The sequence below is a fragment of the Phalacrocorax carbo genome (assembly GCF_963921805.1).
Source record: "Phalacrocorax carbo chromosome W unlocalized genomic scaffold, bPhaCar2.1 SUPER_W_unloc_1, whole genome shotgun sequence".
Taxonomy (NCBI): Eukaryota; Metazoa; Chordata; class Aves; order Suliformes; family Phalacrocoracidae; genus Phalacrocorax; species Phalacrocorax carbo.
In genome coordinates, this window is record NW_026990243.1 from 1,646,281 (window position 1) to 1,659,536 (window position 13,256).

Consider the following 13,256-nt stretch of genomic DNA (forward strand, 5'->3'; position numbering starts at 1 on the left):
TGCTGCTTGATCTGTTTGAGTCATTTAGATTATGTTTAGGTTAGATTTTCCTTTGAGCATTGAGGGCCCTATTCTGCAAAGTGCTAAGCATCCTCTGTTCCCACAGACTTTTCAGTAGCTGAGAATGCAGCACATCCCAGGAGGTGGCTGGGTCCTGGATCACATAGTCTAGCATAATTTAAAAATACAGTGAAGCTTTTCAAATATGTTTTGATTAATACATCATGAACTCCCCCACATGCCTTAATATATCACTAAGTATTATGTTAAGCAGTAAAATCTTGCTATATTTTTTCAGGCCCTCTGCTATATGTGTCCTGGTGTGAAAGGAGACTGCTATTTTTCCTTTTAATTTCTCTGGTGCAAATAAGGAATAAGGCTTTACTGTTCCATTTCACCCCAGGCAGTAATTTTGAACAGTTATCCCACTTCTCTTGGGCTTAATGACACTATGAGATGATGGAACGTGAGTGACCTTTCAAAATGGAGTGAACTATAATCACTTTGCCACCAGACTCCTGATTTTCTGTTCTGGAGGAGCAGCCTCTGCAGTAGCCTCATAGCACCTGACAGGGCTGTGAAAGAAATTGGGATGTTTCTTGATCTAGGTGTTTGCATGACTCATATCACTGATGCATCTGAGGATAAACAATTGTGTGAGCAGGTAAGCGGTTCAGCTCATGTCTGCTGGTAAGTTTCTCAGGGGAATTTTTTGAGGACATTAAAATGCAATGTACCCACCCACTTGGGGCAATACTACCTGAATTTTTTTTTTTTGCAAACTCTCCTTCCTCAAGAAAAACCCAAGACCCCAACCCTCAAACTAAAAAAAAAATAAAAATCTCCCCAAATGTTCATGATTACACTATTTTGACTCTGCCTACTTTGAGCTATTTGCAGTTCACTTACTGTGCTGTGTATGTTTTATGTATCCCGACATGCCTGAGAAGACAGTTTGGATCTTGGTAAAACTGGCCCAGATTTTAAGATGTAGATGTCTGAATCAGATTTCTGAATCTCTGTATTTAGGTTTCTCAGTACAATGGTCTCAGTAAACAGGGTGATAAGCACTTGCAGCTGCATTACTGCTTCCATTGATGCTTTCTCTGCAGTCTGGGGCACTGCTGTCTGAACGGTACTTCAAGCCATTGCAGTTATTCTTTGGTGTTTGATCCTTTTTCTTTTTTATTTCATTCTATAGGCTAATTGGTTTTGTTCTCTTTATACTGTCTAATTTTTTACATTAGTCTTCATATCTCTGTCTTTATTAAAGGCTCTGAGGATTAAGGCCTCTGTATTAGTGAAAGACACTGTTTTTAATCTCACATTAGCAGAAGACTGAAGTTTTCTGTTCATGTTTACTCTCATTCTCTAGATTTACTGGAAATACTTCATAATAGAATGTCTGATTGCAAAACTTATCACTTAGGTCATTTCCCATCTTCAGGATGCTTTCCAAATTTTGGTGATCATTTTGGTGGCTGAGTGTGTTAAACTGTACAGACAGAGTAAGGAATAAGGAAGGGATGAAGGGAGTACATCATCTCTGAAGTATTTTTATTGCAGATTTGCTGGTGGAGAAGCTGAGATAAGGCTGAACCTTCACTTTTTTGAAGTCAGCGAGAGTTTTGACAATTGAATTTCATGGAGCCAGTATTTCACTGTGTGTTTCAACAAGTATGTATCAGTTTTGAGTGCCTTAGCGTGAATCTTACTTTACTGGTTTCTCAATGGTATTTACATGCTGGCCTCATAAAAGGTGCTTAGGTAGCCAAATCCCTTCTAAGATAACTAAATTTCTATAGAAATCCATGATAAAATGAACTTTTTTATACCTTTGTAAGTACAATGAATTATCTGAAACGGTGAATATGTACTGATGAGATTTCAAAGGGAATATAAACAGTTTAAGGGTCTAACTGCCCATCCTGCACAAATTCTGTTGCCTAATTATTTTTTAAATTTGGACTATAAAGCCTTATTCTTCAAAATTGCTGATGCTTCCCACTGATTTCTGTTGGAGATGTAGAGATGCAGCATACATGAAAGGTAAATCAGTGTCTAGAACACTTTTTAGTTACTGATTGCCTTTTTAAAATGTGTGCATTTTTTCTTGCTGGGAGGCATATAGCAAGTCACTGTAACACAGCTAGGAATAGAACTACCTCTGCCTTTGCAAGAATACAGGGGCTTCCTAAGCCAGTGTTTCATCTGACATGTAATTATTTTCATTGGAAGACAGGGATCTAATTAAGACTAGTGGAGGGATTTTTTAATTGTAACTTTACAAGTTAAAATGGTATTCAAAATCTAACTACATGTTGGGGTAGGGTATTAAAATTATCTTTTGTTATTTGTTCTATAGTTTGCTTAGCATTTTCTGTAGGAATGTCTGCCAAGACTATATTCAGGTATGGTTGTCTGAGTATAGTATGAAATTAATGTTCTGTGAGCAGTGATGCATCTAGAAGAATTCTTTGACCCAAGAACAGCCCATATATTTAAGAATTATTCCTTATTAGATGGGCTGTTACTGAATATGCCTAAATGCAAAAAAAAAAAAAAAAATTAGTGCAGTACGCTTTCCGTTGCATTCTGTATTGGGTTTGCATGCCAAGGTTTTGGTAGCAGGGGAGCTACAGGGGTAGCTTCTGTGAGAAGATGCCAGAAGCTTCTCCCATGTCCGATAGAGCCAATGCCAGCCAGCTCCAGGATGGACCCACCACTGGCCAAGGCCAAGCCAATCAGTGACAGTGGTAGAGCCTCTGTGATAACATGTTTAAGGGGGGGGGGGACCCAAACCGTGCAACTGCAGCTGGAGAGAGGAGTGAGAATATGTGAGAGAAACAACTCTGCAGACACCCAAGGTCAGTGAAGGAGAGGGAGGAGGTGCTCTAGGCATCAGAGCAGAGATTCCCCTGCTGCCTGTGGTGAAGACCATGGTAAGGCAGGCTGTCCCCCTGCAGCCCATGGAGGACCCCACAGTGGTGCAGATGGATGTGCCTGAAGGAGGCTGTGACCCCGTGGAACGCCTGTGCTGGAGCAGGCTCCCGCAGGACCCGTGAACCCATGGAGAGAGGAGCCCACGCTGAAACAGGTTTGCTGGCATGCCCTGTGACCCTGTGGGGGACCCATGCTGGAGCAGTCTGTTCCTGAAGGGCTACACCCTGTGGAAAGGACCCACAATGGAGCAGTTTGTGAGGAACTGCAGCCCGTGGGAAGGACCCACGTTGGAGCTGGGGAAGAGTATAAGAAGTCCTCCCCCTGAGGAGGAAGGAGCAGCAGAGACGACGTGTGATGAACAGACTGCAACCTCCATTCCCTGTCCCCCTGCGCCGCTCACGGGGAGGAGGTAGAGAAATTGGGAGCAAAGTTAAACTCAGGAGGAAGGGAGGGGTGGGGTGAAGGTGTTTTAACATCTGGTTTTATTTTCTCATTACCGTACTCTGATTTGATTGGTAATAAATTAAGCTAATTTCCCCAAGTCGGGACTGTTTTGACTATGATGGTAATTGGTGAGTGGTCTTTTCTGTCCTTATATTGACCCACAAGCTTTTCATTATATTTTCTCCCCCCCTGTCCAGCTGAGGAGGGGGAGTGACAGACTGGCTTTGGTGGGTACCTGGCATCCAGCCACGGTCAACCCACCACAATTCTGTCATGAAGAAGAAATCAGAGAGTGTGATATTCAAGAACAGCTAAAATTCATGAGAAGTTAGTGGAAGAACTGTTTCAGACCTTACCCAATGCTGTCACTTCAAATGCATAAAAAGCTCTTGAACTGAAATTCCCTGCTTCTATTATTTTGCACGCTATTGAAATAGTACAGGGGTATGCTTTGAATTTTTCTCTACGAGTAACATTGTGAGTCACCAATGTCATATTCAACCTACAACTTTGTTCTCCAAGATACTACTGAGAAAGGCAAGTAACATTTTACTCATTCATAACTCATTGAAACTAGCAATGGGTAACATATTAGTAACCTTGCCAATGCAAAATTTTTCCATAAATTTTATTTAAGCTTCTTTTCCAACCTGACTTTAAATGGCTATGTGATTAGCCCTCTACCCCTTCCCTGGAAGACTAATTCACTGTTTAATGGGGTTCTCCTTTTCTGATTTTCAGCCAAGTTATACTTTTCCCTCTAATTTCACCTGAATATCACTTGCCATTTTCCTTTGGGCCATCATGTAAATATGATATCCATCTTCATGTTTGCACTCTGGTAAATGTCTCAGCAGTCATCATATTTCCTGCCACACTTGCTCATTGATTTGCCACTCTGTATACCTAGCCATCTGAAACCATTTAAATTTTTTTCCTCACTGTCCTCTTCTGCCAGATTGCCAATTGTTCCTTGATGATTCCTGAACTCCCCCCCCATTTACTGACATCTTTCTAATGCTAAGGACACCCAGAGACTGAATGTTGTATTTGAAGTGTTACTTCACCTGTGCCCTCAAACTGAAACTGTTGAAACTGAAAAGAAAAAGAAAAAACTATTGTCTTTTCTTGTCACCTCATACTGAATTTTATATTTTATTTGCTGTTCATGAGTCCATGCTGTTCACGGCTGTGGTATAGCGGCAGAGATGTTACAAGTATCCCATTGTGGCTCCAGGGGTGAGAGTTTGACCTGCTCTCATGTTTCACATTGTCCCTTGCACCACTGTGCAGGGATGAATGTCACGGACTCCTGACAGATGTTCCGCAGAAGACCTTTATTGTCAGCTTTTCACTGCTTATATATCTTTTCGACACATTCTCCACGTGATCACATGCACAAACAGTTTCTGTTATTCGTCAGCTAGCTCTAAGCAGGCACTTTATGCTACATTCTAATAGGCTGTTCTATTTGCGTTACCTCATTTGTTTTTGCTTACTTAAATCCTTCTTGGCATTCCCACGCTCCTGTGTCTGTTTTTTACTGCTGCGCTGCTTCAGCTCAAGGACGTGTCAAACAGCGCGAAGTTACTTGCAAATTCATCTCCCCCGTTTTTTTTTTGTATTAGCCACACATTTTTTACTGTTCTCTCTATTAATCGCTGCAAGCACTGACAAAAGAATGGCAAAATTAAAAGCAAAACAAGGAATTCATTCACTACTTCCCATGGGCAGGCAGGTGTTCAGCCGTCTCCAGGAAAGCAGGGCTCCATCATGTGTAACGGTTACTTGGGAAGACAAACGCCATCACTCCAAACGTCCTCCCTTTCCTTCTTCCCCTAGCTTTATATACTGAGCATGATGTCATATGGTATGGAATATCCCTTTGGTCAATTTGGGTCAGCTATTCTGGCTGTGTCTTTCCTTCATCATTTATACCTAAACAAGGAATAGTTCTGTAGCAATCATGCTCTTTCAGTCTGAAGTGATCCTCCTGCAACAGCTTGTGCAGCTTTAGAAACTGCTTCACATTCTTCCCTAAACTTACTAGATATGGCCACATAAATATTTTGAAGACTTTCAGAAATTTATTCTGTAACAATTCTATTTCAGAAGTAAACTCAAGGTGCACTTCAAAGGGGCATGCAAGATATTCATTAGAACTTGTGAAATATTACCATGAAATCACAATGATAAAATTTGACTCTGTCCATCAGCAGTTCTTAACCATCTACATAGACAAGATTTTTTTATTATTTTTTTTTCAAATCAAGGTCTCACATGATTTCAAGCCCTGAAACAAAAGCTGCCTTATGGCATGCATAGTATAGACATCACTAGTGCTATGTGGCAGAGCTCTATCTCCTCTCCTCCTCCCTTCCAGAAGGGTATCAATATAAAACCCAGTTATCTTCGTATTTTAGATTTACCCTTTGCTGCATAGTCAGCTGTGTATATTTAAAGTAATTCTCTGCTCAAAACCTCAGAGTAGTCTAGGAGTAAAAACCTGCTAACTCACCACCAATAGAAGATTAAGAAAGAAGTGGGATTTAGTTTCTATCAAAAACAAAAGCATGCCTCACTTCTGGGGTGTTTTATTATTTTGCCAAAGATATGTAAATAGAGTTATTCTAGTATTCTGGTGCAGTATTAGATCACAGCCAGAAATATCAGCTTTAAGGAAAAGCCCTAATTTTACACCTATTTGAACTGCCAGTAGCCTTAAGCACCCAAATAATTTTAATTTTTCCATTTAATGAATGTTCTGCAGTTCTAGGAAGATGAGTTATGCATTGCTGTTCACATACAAAAAGACAGTCTAACAGATGTAAACTATTTATCAAATATTTGCCACCAATATTGTTAAATACATAATCTCATACTAGCTACTACAAAGAAATTTAACTCTATCGCAGCTGAAACCAGGACAGTATCCACCCCTTATTCCATACCATTTACATCATGCTCAGGTTCCACGTTATCCAATGCAACGTCATTAACGTCCACCCCCCTTCCCATCCTTTGATAAAATACACGGATATCATTTAGTCCACGGCGCTGGGCTCCATCTGTTCTTGTGGTCACTCAGAACAGGAGAGGTGGTGTGTTGCGTGGAGTTACTGGGCACCAAAACCAGCTCGGATCGGGTCACTGCTGCACTTGCACTGCTCCTTGAAAGGCTTGTCCTCCATTGGTTCAAGTGGTTCCTGCTGTAGTAATTCCTATAACATGCAACTCAAATCACAGGTTACAACAATTTAAAAGTATATCCATTACAATCTCCACCCCTGGTCCCTTTGGGCCAGGTTATAGGTTTTAACATTGCAATGAACTCCTCCCCTTGCCCATGGCTGGCTGCAGTCCCTCCAGAAGTAAACCTGTTCCAACATGGCTTTGCCCATGGCTTTATAGTGTTTTACTATAGGTGGGGTATCATCGTTCTGGAATGGTAGTGACAAATGGTTCATCACGTATAATATTTTTGCTAATCAGTTGTGCAGGGTTTCTTAGCTATCTCCCCCTTTTTGTTTTTGGAGTAGTTGTTTGACTGTGTGGTGTGCTCGTTTGTTGGAAAACACTTCATCAAACTTGGAACTGCCGTTTCCCCCTTTCCGGCTGCAGGTTTTTCCAAATCGGGATGTCATTTTGGCTCCTGTTTCATATTCTCTCGGCGTTGGTGCTGGCGGCGGGGTCGGGCGGGCGTGGGTGCTGGTCCCGGGTCGGCGCCGCCGCGGATGTGCGGCTCCAGCGTCGGTTTCTGGCTGCCGATCTGCCGCCTGAGAACAGCGCGCTGCAGACGGCGGCCTCCGCTCCGCTCCGCCCCTCCCCGGTACCGGCGCCGGTGCCGATCCCGGTCCCTCGCGGGGTGGCGCAGCCGTTAAAGCCCCCGGCGCCACCTCCTCCGCGCCGGGATTATCGCCGCTCTCAGTACGGGGCTCGGGACCATCTCTCCACCATTTGCCCCGCTCCTTCCCATGTTTTAACATCGAACGCTGCTGAGACTGTTGATGGAGCCCCATGCTTTTGCAGGAATTTCAGTAATAACTTTACTTTAAAAGTATCGTATTTAATGCCTCATTTGCTCAGTAACTGAATCAGTAATTTAACAATCGCCTCTTCTTCGGCAGAGAGATTAGCTCCCATGCTTACTGCCCCAGCCGCTCACCTGTAATATTAAGGTGATGTCCCGGGATTAAAGCTGCGGTCCTGCCATCAGCTTGATTCATCCGGCTGGGGTCCCTGCAGACGCTGCTCCTCAGCGTTGCTCTCCCACATCATGGTCACCATTTGCAGGGATGAATGTCACGGACTCCTGACAGATGTTCCGCAGAAGACCTTTATTGTCAGCTTTTCACTGCTTATATATCTTTTCAACACATTCTCCACGCGATCATGCGCACAAACAGGTTCTGTTATTTGTCAGCTAGCTCTAAGCACACGCCTTATGCTACATTCTAATAGGCTGTTCTATTTGCGCTACCTCATTTGTTTTAGCTTACTTAATTCATTCTTGACATTCCCACGCTCCTGTGTCTGTTTTTTACTGCCACGCTGCTTCAGCTCAAGGACATGTCAAACAGCGCGAAGTTACTTGCAAATTCATCTCCTACACCACTGTAGTTCTTGGGTCTTTTGGGCTGAGAAGGCAAAGCCTGCTGGAATTGCAGATAGCCATAGTGCCTCCTTTTGTGTCTCTAACCACTGAAAATGGTGTGGTTTTGACCATGTTAGTGTAATGGGGCAGCAGATTGAGCCAACCCCTCAGTTTTGCAAGCAATCTTTGCAGCTGTGTAGCATAGTAGTTGGGAACAGCAATTGTTGCCTTGGATTAAAATGTGTGCAGGATATGGGTCCGTGGTGTATCATAATCTAGCAGTTTTCAGAGGTGTTGGGTGCCACCTTATTGACTTGACCAGGAGACTCTGTGTACCTGTAAGAAACAGATAAATAGCTGGCTGTAGGTATGCCAGTGGTCCTGAATTATGTGAATGTATTATACTGACATAAATAAAAAGAGTTGGACAATTTCATATGTAACATCTACTGAAAAGCTTGCCCTATGTGATTTTCTTATGTTGAATGTGTGCAAGAATATGCATTTTCTAGTTTAGACGATTAAAAAAACCCTATAGTTTGACGTCCAAATTCCATATTTGGAAGTTCTATATTGACTTTGTATTGATGTTAATGGAAGCTGTATGTATGGAACTTACAGAAAAAAAATAGCTTTAGTCCATAAATACAATATTTCAGCTATACTAAGAAGTATTGGGGACTTTATTTAGGAAACATTTTGATTCTCTCAGATATCTCAAAGAACTGAAGATCAAGAGTATTTAATGGCTTTAAGATAACTCTTAACTGGCTCCAAAAAAAGCATATCGTGGTTGCTTCTGACAACACTGCTCCAAAAGGAAAAGAAAGTAAATGAAGAGAGGAAAAATTTTTTTCCTTAAAAAAACAAACTAAAGCAAAGCCCCAAAACAAAACAAAAACAAAACCCCCCAGAACTGTGGAAAACACATAGTGGAAGAATCACAGAATCACAGAATGGTAGGGGTTGGAAGGGACCTCTGGAGATCATCTTGACCAACCCCCCTGCTTGAGCAGGCACACCTAGAGCAGGGGGCACAGGAACGCATCCAGGCAGGTTTTGAATGTCTCCAGGGAAGGAGACTCCACAACCTCCCTGGGCAGCTTGTTCCACTGCTCTGTCACCCTTACAGGAAAGAGGGTTTTTTCCTCATATTTAAGTGGAACTTCCTGTGTTTCAATTTGTTCCCATTGCCCATTGTCCTGTCATTGGGTGCTATTGAAAAGACTCTAGTCCCATCGTCCTGACACCCTGCCTTTAGATATTTATAGGTATTGATTAAATCCCCCCTCAGTCTTCTCTCATCCAGGCTGAACAAACCCAAGTCTCTCAGCCTTTCTTCGTAAGGGAGATGTTCCAGTCCCCAGATCATCTTGGTAGCTCTCTGATGGACTTGATCAAGCAGTTCCCTGTCCTTCTTAAACTGGGGGGCCCAAAACTGGACACAGTACTCCAAATATGCTCTCACTAGGGCAGAGTAGAGGGGGAGGATAACCTCCCTCAACCTGCTGGCCACACTCCTTTTAATGCAACCCAGAATACTGTTGGCCTTCTTGGCCATATGGGCACATCGCTGGCTCATGGTCAGCTTGTTGTGCACTAGCACTCCCAGGTCCTTCTCAACAGAGCCGCTTTCCAGTAGGTCAGCCCCCAACCTGTACTGGTGCATGGGGTCGTTCCTCCCCAGGTGCAGGACCTTGCACTTGCTCTTGTTGAATTTCATCAGGTTCCCCTTGTCCCAGCTCTCCAGCCTGTCCAGCTCTTGTTGGATGGCAGCGCAACCTCCTGGTGTATCAGCCACTCCTCCCAGCTTGGTATCATCAGCAAACTTGCTTAGGTTACACTCTATCCCTTAGTCCAGGTCACTGATGAATATACTGAACAGGACTGGACCCAGCACAGACCCCTGGGGAACACAGCTAGTTACAGGCCTCCAACCAGACTCTGCCCCATTGATCTGAGTTCTGTTGTTGAACCAGTTCTCTGTCCACCTCACTGTCCTCTCATCCAATCACACTTCCCTAGCTTGCCTATGAGGATGCTGAGACAGTGCTGAATGCCTTACTGAAGTAAAGATAGACAACACCCACTGCTCTCCCCTCATCTACCCAGCCAGTCGCGCCGTCATAGAAGGCTATCAGGTTGGTCAGGCATGATCTTCCCTTGGTGATTCCATGCTGACTATTTCTGATAACCTTCTTGTCCTCTACATGCTTGGAGATGACCTCCAGGATGAACTGCTCCACCACCTTTCCAGGGATGGACGTGAGGCTGCTGGCCTATAGTTTCCCAGGTCCTCCTTCTTGCCCTTCTTGGAGATTGGAAGAAGATGGGCCCAACCCTGGAAATAAGGTACCTAATGGCTGTGATCATATATGCTGCTCTGGCTGCAGCTGAGCTGGATTAAGAGGTTACTGTCCCAAGTTTGTTTTGCACTCTGTATTCTGGAGAAGAAATAAAAGCAGTGCCATTTTTGACATATTTACACTGCTCATCTCTCTTTGGAATAGTTCTCATTTGTCATCAGTAGTTTTGCCTGGGACTTTTCATGTCACCACCTATGCACATTCTCCATCATCCAAAGGAAAAGATTACTCTTCTGTGACAAAAGAGTTACTTGTTATTTTCTGTATAATTGCAGGTGCACCATGGGGAGTTTTGATGTATAGTGAAAGGAAGGAAGTGTGTGGACAAATTTCAGTTCTTTGCAAGCACCTGGCTCTGTCTAGCAGCAAAAATTAGCTATGACTGATGCTGGGTCATCAGTTACTGGATCACGGGGGATATGGAAACTCGTTGAACTAATGCGTTTCAGAAAGAGATTTAAGGTGGCCTATATATCTGGAAAAAAATTGCTGAGATGCAGGCATGCACATTCAAAACACTTTAAAGGGTACTTAAAGGCTGTTTAGAAATCCATAAACCTTGTTTTAATCAGGAATCCAGAAAATAGCATGAATGTGAAATGGTTAAAAGGCCAATTGTATAGCAAACTGCAAATACAAAAAAAAAAAAAAAGTGCTGACCAAAATTTGCAGCTTTTGGAATACATCTTGAAATTTTTAGCAAAGTGATTAAGTACTTTTTTTTTTAGAAATACCAAGAGCATGGCAGGGACCAGAAGTCTTGTATTTTCTGTGCAACTTGTCTGTAATCTTCTTTATCAAGAACTAAAGACTCCCTTGGACTTCAGTGGGATTTAATACAAGTTCTAAATTCTGTAGCAGAAAAGAAAATAAATTTTAATGCAGTGAAAATATTCTTGCTGCCCTTGACGAACAGTCGCTTTTTCCATAGCTGTGCTAATATGTGCATGAAAACTTAAGTCCACCTCCTTTTAATTTTTGTCTTATTTGTGGAGACTTATAATTCTCATTTCCAGAAGATAATAAGGTTTTTTTTCAGCAATATTTTTTTTATTTAATTACACCAGTTTTTATTTCATTGTTTAAAAAAAAAGCACAAGCCCACTGCTTCAATAGTTATTTCACTGTGTGAAAGAGCAAAAAGCCTGTATATTTATTTGTATTTTAAAAAGCCTTATATAAACTTTTATTTTCAGAACCATGTCATGTCATGTGCTATCTTCTGTATTTCTAACTCACATGATTCTAAATACTGTTTGTCACATTACTGGGACTGTATTGTAAAGGTATCATGAATTAATAGAATGCAGTACTTGCTAACCTGTACACTTGTATTTGCTAATAGTATTTACTTCACTCATTGTGATGGTTTTGGCTGAGAAAGGATTAATTCTCTTCACTGTAGTGCCTGTAGTAGTCAGGAACCTTTCCAGCTTCCCATGCTCTGCCAGGTGGGCAGGAGGCCGGGAGGGGAGGAGCCACAGCCAAGACAGCTGACCCCAACTGGCCAATGGGATATTCATTCCATACCATGTGATGCCATGACCAGTATATTAACGGGGGCAGTTGGCAAAGAAGCATTGTTGTGGTGTTAGGTCAGTGGGTGGCTGTGTCATGTGTGGGGTTTTTTTGGTGGTTCATTCCCCTTTTCCCCCTGCCCTGGGTTTTGTGCCTCTCATTGTTTTCCTTTCCATTGCATTTTTGTTGTTGTTGTTTTATTTTAATTATTAAACTGTTCTTATCTCAACCCATGAGCTTTACGCTTCTGATTATCTCTGCAGTCCCACTAGTGGGGGAGTGAGAGAGTGGCTGTGTGGGGCTGAAAACCCAGCTAAACCACAACAGTCTTTTTTAGTACCCAAGGTGGGACTCAAGGGTTTGAGATAATAACAGCTGCTGGTCATAGCACCATGTTCTCGTTTTTGTGGTTTGTGTTAAAGATTGTTGTTGGTTTGTTTAGTCTGCTGTGATTAGGGGAAAGGGACCTGGGGGTCCTGGTGGACAGGAAGCTCAACGTGAGCGAACAGTGTGCTGCTGCGGCCAAGAAGGCCAACAGGATGCTGGGTTGCATCAAAAAGGGCATCACCAGCAGAGATAAAGAAATCATTATCCCACTCTACTCAGCGCTTGTCAGGCCACACCTGGAGTACTGTGTCCAGCTCTGGTCCCCGCTGTACAAAAAGGATGTGGACGTGCTGGAAGGGGTCCAGAGAAGGGCCACCAAGATGGTCAAAGGACTGGGAAGCCTGCCATATGAGGATAGGCTGGGAGAACTGGGTTTGTTCAGCCTTGAGAAAAGGAGGCTCAGAGGGGAGCTCATCACTGTGTCCCAGTACTTAAGGGGTAGTTACAAAGAAGATGGAGGTTCCCTTTTTACAAGGAGTCACATGGAGAGGACAAGGGGGAACGGACACAAGTTGCTCTTGGGGAGATTCCGATTGCACATGAGAGGGCGATTTTTCACAGTGAGAACAGTCAACTATTGGAATAATCTCCCCAGGGAAGTGGTTGACTCTGCCACGTTGGACACCTTCAAGAGTCGTCTGGACAGGGTGCTGGGCCATCTTGTCTAGACTGTGCTCTTCCTAGAAATGTTGGACTAGATGATCCCTGAGGTCCCTTCCAACCTGCGATTCTGTGATTAGTAATGTTTTGCCTAAGATATTTGTTATGCAAACACTGGTTTTCAGCTTTATCTGGTATTTGGGGTTTTTACTGAAAACGTTACTGTACTTTGGATACCACCTTGTTGAGGCAATTACCAATTATACCTCCTCTGAGAGATTTTATATGGAGGAAATTGTCGTGGTTCAGCCTCAGCTGGCAACTAAACACCACGCAGCCACTCGCTCACTCCCCCCCACCCCTGTGGGATGGGGAAGAGAATCGGAAGAGCAAAAGAACTTGTG

General features: G+C 43.0%; 1 protein-coding gene and 1 long non-coding RNA gene across 2 annotated transcripts in view; one reads left to right on the forward strand and one right to left on the reverse strand.

The window, feature by feature from the left end:
• Positions 1–13,256, forward strand: part of LOC135310811 (protein mono-ADP-ribosyltransferase PARP8-like) — a 203,583-nt gene that overhangs the window by 96,858 nt on the left and 93,469 nt on the right. The gene's annotated exons all lie outside the window — the stretch shown is intronic.
• On the reverse strand, positions 5,966–7,994 carry LOC135310812 (uncharacterized). The gene is made up of 2 exons (XR_010370812.1): positions 7,553–7,994; positions 5,966–6,621 (listed from the first exon to the last, which is right to left on the reverse strand). It is a non-coding gene; the product is annotated as an uncharacterized LOC135310812 (long non-coding RNA).